The sequence below is a fragment of the Talpa europaea genome (genome assembly GCF_964194135.1).
Source record: "Talpa europaea genome assembly, chromosome: 8".
Taxonomy (NCBI): Eukaryota; Metazoa; Chordata; class Mammalia; order Eulipotyphla; family Talpidae; genus Talpa; species Talpa europaea.
In genome coordinates this window covers 106,883,442-106,892,293 of record NC_140075.1, presented here as the reverse complement: position 1 = coordinate 106,892,293, position 8,852 = coordinate 106,883,442, and the positions used below count along the sequence as shown (strand labels likewise).

General features: G+C 41.6%; 1 pseudogene across 1 annotated transcript; it reads right to left on the bottom strand.

Moving 5' to 3' along the window:
* Nucleotides 1–5,975: 5,975 nt before the first annotated feature.
* On the bottom strand, nucleotides 5,976–7,466 carry LOC311175432 (ubiquitin-associated protein 1-like; annotated as a pseudogene). Its single transcript has 2 exons — nucleotides 7,431–7,466; nucleotides 5,976–7,348 (listed from the first exon to the last, which is right to left on the bottom strand). The product of its transcript is annotated as a ubiquitin-associated protein 1-like (transcript).
* Nucleotides 7,467–8,852: the final 1,386 nt, after the last annotated feature.

Here is an 8,852-nt window from a genome sequence, read left to right as displayed (position 1 = left end):
AAGGATATCTAAAAAGAAAATCAAGCCCTGCCTAAGAAAAGCTCCCCAATTCTTGTCTCTGGCATTTTGGAGAGTGACACCTTTTAAAATGTTTGAGTGTGGATGGTCAGTGCAATAAAAGCAGCAAGTGAAGAGTGTGAGGTTAAAGATGATATTGTGAAATTAGGATATGGCGGAGCTTCTTTGAAAGTGCTTTTTTTCGCTTTTTCAAGCATTGTGAAAAAGGGGATATCTCTGCTCTGTTTTTAATTTTTCAAGGACCCTAAAAATATAGGGATAGAGAAAAGTGTAGCTTTAGCCTAATGACTAGCCCATTACTAACCATTTAGTGATTAGTACCAACATCTTTCTGCTAGTGCTCATGTTGCGATCTTCACTCCTGCAGGACTCACTCAGTGTTAACTGTCTCAGCGACACCCACTCTGAGAGCAGTGGCTGACAGTCCCTTCTGGCTGGTCCCTCCAAACCAGTGCTGCTACGGAAAGGCAGCACAGTAACACCTGAGCACTTGGGGAGATTCTCACCAGTCCCCCATACTGATTCAGAAACTCTGGAGGTGGGACTCAGCAATCTGGTTTAACAAGTCCTCCAGCTGATTCTGACATTCCCTAGAGTTTGAGCACCACTGTTTTAAAAATTTGGCATTCTTTCTCATATCTACATGGGGAATATGTTACATCTGTCCTACTAGGTAATGTACTTCTGGGAGGATATTTATGTCATATTTGATTTTTAGGTCCCTCCTAAAGGTAAAAGTCATTGATTGAAGCTGGAATGTTTTACATGAAAGATCATAATAGGGTTTAGAGTGTACATAAAAAAGAGGGAACAAGAGCCGAACCCAGTTTCCCAGTTTCCCAATTTGCTTTCTACTTTTGATTGAATGGACCGGATAGTTAGAAAATCCCAGTTTCACTTTATGGCCAGTTCCCTATTTTGTTTTATATGGTGTCTGTCTGAACACAGGACAGACGTGCATCCAGGCTGCCTTTGCTAGGCCTGTGTTCACCCATGATGTCTGCTTCCCATTGTGTAACCCCACGATCACAAAGCTGTGGCTTTGAGCTTTTGTGAATTGTGCTGGTCAAGTTTAAGTTAAGGGCAAATCCACTTTAATTTAAAATCTATAGAACCATCTATTAAACATTTTGTTCTTCAGAAGACACTGTTCCATCCCATCAAAACAGACTCGTGCTCACTTCAGGTGTTGCCTGTGAGGCTGCCGAGCTCTCTGGGTGTCTAACCTTACTCTCTTATCATCAGCTATTAAAACTGCTAAAACAGAAGAACGCTTAACCACTCCAGCTGTTAAAACAGTAATACATGCTTTGCTGAGCTCAAATTTAAATGCTTTGTGTGGCCCTTTAGGGGATCTTCCTCCTCTTTTTTAGAGTTCAGGCAGAACTCAGCAATAGTTTTAACTTATTCAGTTCCTAGATATGGTCATATTTCTTCATTTTTCCTTCCCAAATAATCCACTTAGCCATTAGTGTAAAGGATTAATTTTTAAGTTGTTTGTTTTGTATGTAAGTTTTGTCAGTCAAAACACTAATCAATGTTTGAGTTGATCTGGTGTCTTTCACTCTCGGCCTTTACAGTTTTTTTTTTTTTTTAACTCTAAAATTTTAAAATGATTCTTATAGGAAGGGTCAGGGTTGGATTAGCCAAAAGCAGGGAAGAGGAGAGACTTTGTCCACTTTCCCTGCCCAGTGGGTCTGTTTGCAATTTTCAACCCACTTCCTGTTTCTTGAAACCTACATTTAACCCTTTCTCTTTAAAAAAAATTTTTTTTTGCATTGCGTTATACAAATGCTGGCTTTCTCTATTAAATTGTTTAATATTTTCTTTAAACTCTGGTTTGGACCCTGTCAACTTGGACTTTCCTTAAGGAATATACCTAATGTTCCCCTATTTTATAGCTCAGTCCCTCACCTGTCTGCAGAGCTGCAGATCGCTTGGTTATGTAGGTGTTACTACTCGAAGCCTGGTTCATGTATTAGCATCATTGGCATTATCCCAGAAATGTTAGAAAAGTTGGACCTGGGGCCGACCCCGAGGTACAGAGTCTGAATCTGCATTTTAACAAGGTCCCAGGTGATTCCTGTGCATATTAAAGTTTGAGAAGGACGATTGTAATAGGCCCCTCACACTTAATTAGGCCAAAACAGAGTGCTTGGCTCCTTTCTCTGCCCAGTTCCTCTCCCGTGCTCTTTTCTACAACTCCCTTTCCCATTTCCTTATTACGCTCACTCTTCTCATACAACCCATTCAAAAGTCCTCTGAGGTCTACCTCCAATGTGTGCTATAAACTCATCCATGAAATCCATCATTCTTCATGCCAACCACTTTCTGTCACTGTATTCTGTGCATCACACATGCGTCACTCCCTGGGTTAGCCTGTTTTTGTACTTGCCATGGTCTTCATGCCACTTTCCCCGTTCTGCTCCCAAACACCAAAAGGTAAAATTCTTAGAGTAGCGCCTTGTCTTCCTTGTTCTTCTCTGTTTCTAGCACATGGAATGATGAGTGGCATCGGGAAGATGCTCACAAAATAGAGCTGAGTTAATTAATGAGGTTTTTCACATCATCCAAACAACATCTGTCTTGGATCAGATGCCCCACGACAATGTGAACATTAGATGAGTCTCGTCATATTCTGAGATGGAGGAATGTTTCATACTGAAGAAGGAATTGTTATTCTGAGCAAATAGGTAAATTAATCATTCTGAGACTTTACAGATTTGAGTGCATATCCATAGTCAGTCACATACCAACTATGTGACTTAGGATGTTACTTGAATTTGAGCTTCGGTTGCCTCATCTGAAAAAGGAAGAGGGAAGTAGTGAATGGGACATAAGAGAACTTTGGGGGGGTGATGGTATATTCATTTTACTAGTGGTAGAAATGGTTTAATAAAGGTGTGTATGTCATAAAACTTAACCAGATTTACAACTTGAATAGGTAGAATTTATCGTAGGTTAGTTATATGTGAATGTAACTTTAAAAAAAAAGTAAATAGCACTTTATATGTAACAAGTAATGGGCTCAGCGCTTTATATGGCTGGTATGGTTTTGTCTTCCTAAAATCCCATGAAGTAAGCACTACTGCTATTCTCAGGAGGCTGAGTTTTAGATAAACAAAGTTACTCACCAGAGCACATGAAGTGAGAGAAGGAGCTTAGACCTCGAGCCACGTCATATAGAATTCCCAAGCCTGTTTTCCATCTGCTATGTTATACTCTATGGGTGAGTAACTGAGAAATTAAATTTCATAATTATTTTAAAGTTTGTATGAAAGATATTCCTTCCATTGGCACTTCAGCTGGGGATTACAGGACATCATTAGTTCAGTTTTGTGTCCTCTGGCTCTTTGACCTTTTATGTATCACTGCATTGCCACAAGGGCCCTCCGTTTTTAGAATAGCAGAGATTCAGCTTAACGTAGCAACCCTACTTCACCTTCCTGCTTCTTTTCCTTTCATTCACTCAAGCCCCAACTTCTGTTTTAGATTTCCTATTGAGTTACTGACTCCTTTGCTCTCTTTCCCCCGCTTATTATTTGGCTCTAATCTCTATTTTGACTATTGATTCTGTGGGATTCTTGGCTACAACAGCATCTTCTGCTCTGGGCAAGAGACCCTGTTTCCAGCCCCGCTTGGCTGCCATGCTCAAGCCCTGTCTCTTGAGAAGAAAAATCAGACTTTGAGGTCAGTGAGATTCACTATAAGATAAGCTTTCAAATATTAAACTAAAATTTAAAGAGTGCAAACGAATGTCTCCCCTTGGGTTTTGATATATGTGACTTACTGCTGTTTGGAGCTCTGCTGTACCTCAACTGCTATTGTTACGTTTGTCATATCAGTCAATCAGAGGCAATTATGAGACTGCCAACTCCATCTGTTTTTCTCAGTGCAGCTGTCTAATTCTGAAGCTATTAATAATCTTCTTATCTGTCTTAGTTTATCATCCTTCTTTTTTCCCTGCTCCTTTTCCAACATTTTGATCACTGGTGTTGCTATGACTTGTGAGATAGTTGCAAGTAGTGGACTTAGGTTATTAATATTGATTCCACTAATCTGAAGTAAGAGGGAATTATTTTCATGGTGGGTGCCTGCTATGGGCATTGAACTATAAATTATGTAAGGTATTTTCAAATGGAGAAAAAGATCATTTCTTAGAGTGTGGACCTGAATGTTATCACTGGATTGTATACCAAATAACTCCACTGGCATGGGAGATTAGTGTCATCACCCCAAATTCCACGTCATGTCAGAGACTTGTAGTCTGGCCAGGTATCAGAGATTTCACATTTATCTTTCCCACATCTAGTAATACAAAGGAATAATAATGAAAATAATGTATTTCTTCAATAGCAGTTGGAATTTCAAATTGGCATCTAAAATTATGCTTCTGGAGCCTCATTTCTGTGGCACTAGAGTCTGTGATTGAAGGTCAAGTACTGAGTGTGTGCTCACACCAGGCTGCAAGCCTCTCTACTCTATGATCTTTCTTTATTTAATGGACATGATATGGGAAGAGAGGGATCCGATTTCACTGGAGCTTTTAGGAAAGGGAGAGACAAAAGCACATTGAATTGTGTAAGGTTTGATGATCAGGCCAAACGGTCAGAATATTCCTTCCTATTTTCTTTCCTTCTTTCATTCTTCTTCAGAGATTGGGGATTTGGTCATTCAGCACAGTAAGAGAATTCAAAGAGGGTCTGTGAAATTTTCCTTAATTTTATTTGTATCTAGATAATCCGCCTTAGATACTTTTGAAAGTGGTAGTACATAAATCTATCAGTGTATTAACTCAGAGCTGTTCATTTCCCAAGTCCCCAGCTTCCTCCTCTATCCAGTAGAGATAAGTAGGGGAACAAATGATAAATTGTATGTAACCAAATTTAGCATCTCTCATGGCTTCAGCCAATTTGTTTCAATGGGGATGTTGGATAGAAGAAATTGCACAATATAAGTAGATCCTTAAATTTGTTTTTTACCTTTTAGATTTTTATTAGTAGTTATCTCTGAAGAATCAAAATAGTTATACCAAATTACTTTAGATTCATCAAGACTGTATATACATTGTATTTAGATCTTTAATGATGTACACCACAATACAAAACAAACCAAAGAGACTGATTTCTATGACTAGGTATTATTTGTTGTATCATCCTAGAGCAGGGGCTGGAGGGAGAGGCGGTTCCCCAGAACTGAAGTGTGGAATTAGTGCTGAGTGACTAAATCGTGTCTTGTTTCTCCCCCACTCTGTGCTAGGAAGGATCCAATGATTTATTAAACCGGCAGCTGTTAGAGCAGGGGGTCCTAAAAATCCTGGGTAGCCGAGGATTGTGGTCCAAACCAAGCCAAAACAAACAGGCTGGGGAAGGAAAGCATGGTAACTGCCTGTCTGAAGAGGCAAACCAAGGGCCCTTGGGGAAAAAGACATCTTTGCACCTCAGGCATCCCAGAACCAGAGTAACACTAAGACTTTGTGAAAAGGAGAAAAATGAAACAAAACCCTGGAAAAACCTTTCAATTGCACTCAACCGGGGTTAGAGGTTCAATCCACCAGCACAGAGGAGGGAGGCATCTAGCCCCAAAGCAGCACTGAGTCTGGCCCTTCCACTTTTCTCCCTGACTCTTTAAGGCAGCCAGGCCAGGTTTCAGCTAAGGACAAACCCCAGAAGTCTCTCTGGAGGGCCAAGGTGGGAAGGACACTTCTCAAAATACAAATATGTTTAATATAGACAGAACCAGGACAGTTATGGGGGTGTTCACATGCCCCAATCTTCTCTACCTTCTCCTCAACTCAGGGCCTAGGCTCACAGAGGCTGGTGAGCAGAGTCTCCACACCTGACTTCCACCTCCACCCCTCCACCCCAAAGAAAATCTGGAAGTGTGCCCCACAGGTGGCTCTCCAGGGCCTCCTGCAGGGGGCTGGTTCTGTGGCAGGGCCTAGGCAGGGCCTGGTCTCAGCTGGCTCCTGCCCAAGCCACGAGGTCTTCCAAAGCATTGTCCTGGTCGTTGCTGTGTAATAACAGAACTTCCTTAATGTCTTTCAGTTCAAAGCCCATTTCCTTAAATTTGCTCATAAGCTGAAGAAATTCCATTATCTTTTCCTCTGAACACTGATGCATTTCCAGAGCCTCTTCCACTAAAAGAGGATTGAAGCCCTTCTCACAGAGCTGTCCTTGTGCAAAGAGATAGTTGTGAATCTGCTCAATATTTTCTCCTTTCTTCTTCATGCCTCTCAGGACACACTAATATGAGTAGCCCACGTTGACTACTGTCTCCACACAATGCCGCTCACTGAGGGACAGTGTCTTCAGTTCAGAATAGGCCTGGGGACCACTGGGATTATTGGGCACTTGTGACACTGAGAAATTAGGACGTGTGACCACAGGACCTATATTTGGAGGTGATGATTCTTATGTGCATACAGACAAGACAGAAAGGGAAGGCATCTGGGAGATCAGATCAGAAGGGGGCAGGGTTGGCACCTCTGTGCCACTGTCTAAGTTCAAAGCTGAAAGTCCAAAAGCATGATGCCCATTGAGCTCACTGGTACTGAAACGTGCCATGTGGAGGCAGGATGTGCTATAGAAAGTGCTTGCCTACTTGGCTGTCTTCTCATTGCTGTCATCAGAGTCAAGTTTGGGGAAGGACAGGGATTTGATATTGCTTACTACAGGGATGGGGGGAGGGGAGCTTTGGAAGACAATGGCATCTTTTCATAGTTACCCAACTGTTGTAAAGTTATAAAACCATTGGGTCTGTGAAGAGGCTTGAATCTAGGGTTGCTCCGTCCATGGATGCCAGGACCTCCTCATCCTGTAACACAGACCCAGAGCCACCTCTGGGCAAGTTATTGTCCAATAACTGAGCCATAATGGGTCAGTGGTTCCTATAAGAATATTTCTCAGTTCCTCTTTCTCATCAATAGTTTTTAATTCCAGATTATCAAATAGGTCTTCTTCACACTCAAAATCAGCAGGATTGAAATCTGCCTTTGTGTGTGGTGGGCTGAGAACTCTCTGTTTGGTGGCACTGCTGCTGTCCTGAGTTGGGGTGAGGATGCTGTTGTGCTGTAAGCTGGCAAGGACGGGGTTAATTGGAGGTGGCATTGGGGCGGTACTGTGAGTCTTGGAGAAGCTCATTTTGCTGTCACCCTCAGGGTCACTCTTAGAATTCACTTTAGCTTCTGCTTCCTCAGCCCTGCCTTCTGCTTTCCGCGGGGCTTCTTGAATTTTTTGTCTTCAGCCCGCTCAATGGTTTTCTTTTCCAAGGAGAAATCATACGCGAAAATCTGCACCCAACTTCTTAGAAGCCATTTAGAACCTGAACGCTATTGCCTTCGCTGTCCCAGAAGCCCAAAGGTACGGGCCCCTGCTGGCATCTCAGGCTTGGTCACCACCGATGGCCCTTACTGTCACTGTAGCCACCGCTAGTACCACAGCCGCCATGTTGAAGTCCTGATACTTATACAATTTAAAAGGAGAATTGAAGAGGTATTACTAAGAATACTTTTGCTTGCAAGTTATAGATCCCCATCTCAAACTGACTTAATGCAAATAATTTAATTGGATCATCTATCTGTAAAGTTAACGGGTAGATCTTGTCAGTCAAAGCTGGATGGAGTAGCTCAAATTGTGCCTTTAACTTTAGTCCTTCCTATTATTTATCAATGCTTTGTCCCAGGTAGAATCTGCTCTCAAGCATTCTCTTTCTACAAAGTGGCTCCTGGAAATGCCATATTGACATTCTAATGACACTCAATCTAACTGCAAAAGCCTCTTTGTTTTCTCCAGCAATTCTCCAAAAGTTTCATTGAACGAGCTTGTGACCCAAGGCCAATCTGGAAGCAGAGACCATGGGAACCACTGCTCTGATTGAAGAGATTCGGGGCATTGATTTATGTCAGTAACCAGGGTAGACCATGCAGCCACATGGACTGAGTAGTGTAGGAGCATCCTCTGAATTCCCCCAGGAAAAATGTGGGGTCTTTTCTCCAGAAGAGGAAATCGATCCTGGACAAGACTTAGTAATAATAGTTGACAGCTAAATAGTGCTTCCACAGGGCCAGATACAGATCTGATTGCCTTAGACATATTAAGCTATTTAATCATCAGAACAACCCACTTTACAGATGGAGAAACTGAAGCACAGTGAAGTTAAGTAACTTGGCTTGATCACACAGCTAGTAAGTGGCAGAGCAAGGATTTAATGCAGGCACACAGTGCTAGAGTTCATGCGTTCTAAATCATCAGGGAATGCAACCTCTGGGATGAAAAACAAATGTATTTCCACTCAGACTCTGCAATTATGACTTTCAGTTTTTGACTCGTTTGCTGATAAAACGGTAGGTGTAGACATAGCTCTTTATCCTTTTGATTTTTGTGTCCTCATCTGTAAAACAGTGGGGGTAATTTTACTTAGCACATTAAAAAGTAGATATATTACAGGCTTATGGGTAGGTACTAGGCAATTGGTAATTAAAATGACAATCTTATTGACATCCCTTGGCGCATTAAAAAGTATCCCTAATCCTCTGAATTCCTAAAACTCATCTTTCATGGACTGTGAAGTAGTATTTCCTTCCCTGCTGGCCAAGAAAATGGTTAAAGAGCAGATCTTAGTTCTTATTCTCTTCTGTCTGATTTACATTTCAGTGATTGCTTCATCACTGATTTTACATTAAAGACAGAGGTGTGACTAAATAATTCTGACTTGCAGCATAAATTAAGAAAACGAATGTACTTAGAATTACACTTCCCCTTCCTTTCCCCTTACTCTGCCTTATCAACATAAAATACCATTTACTGAACACCTACACACAGTGTGTGGTGTTC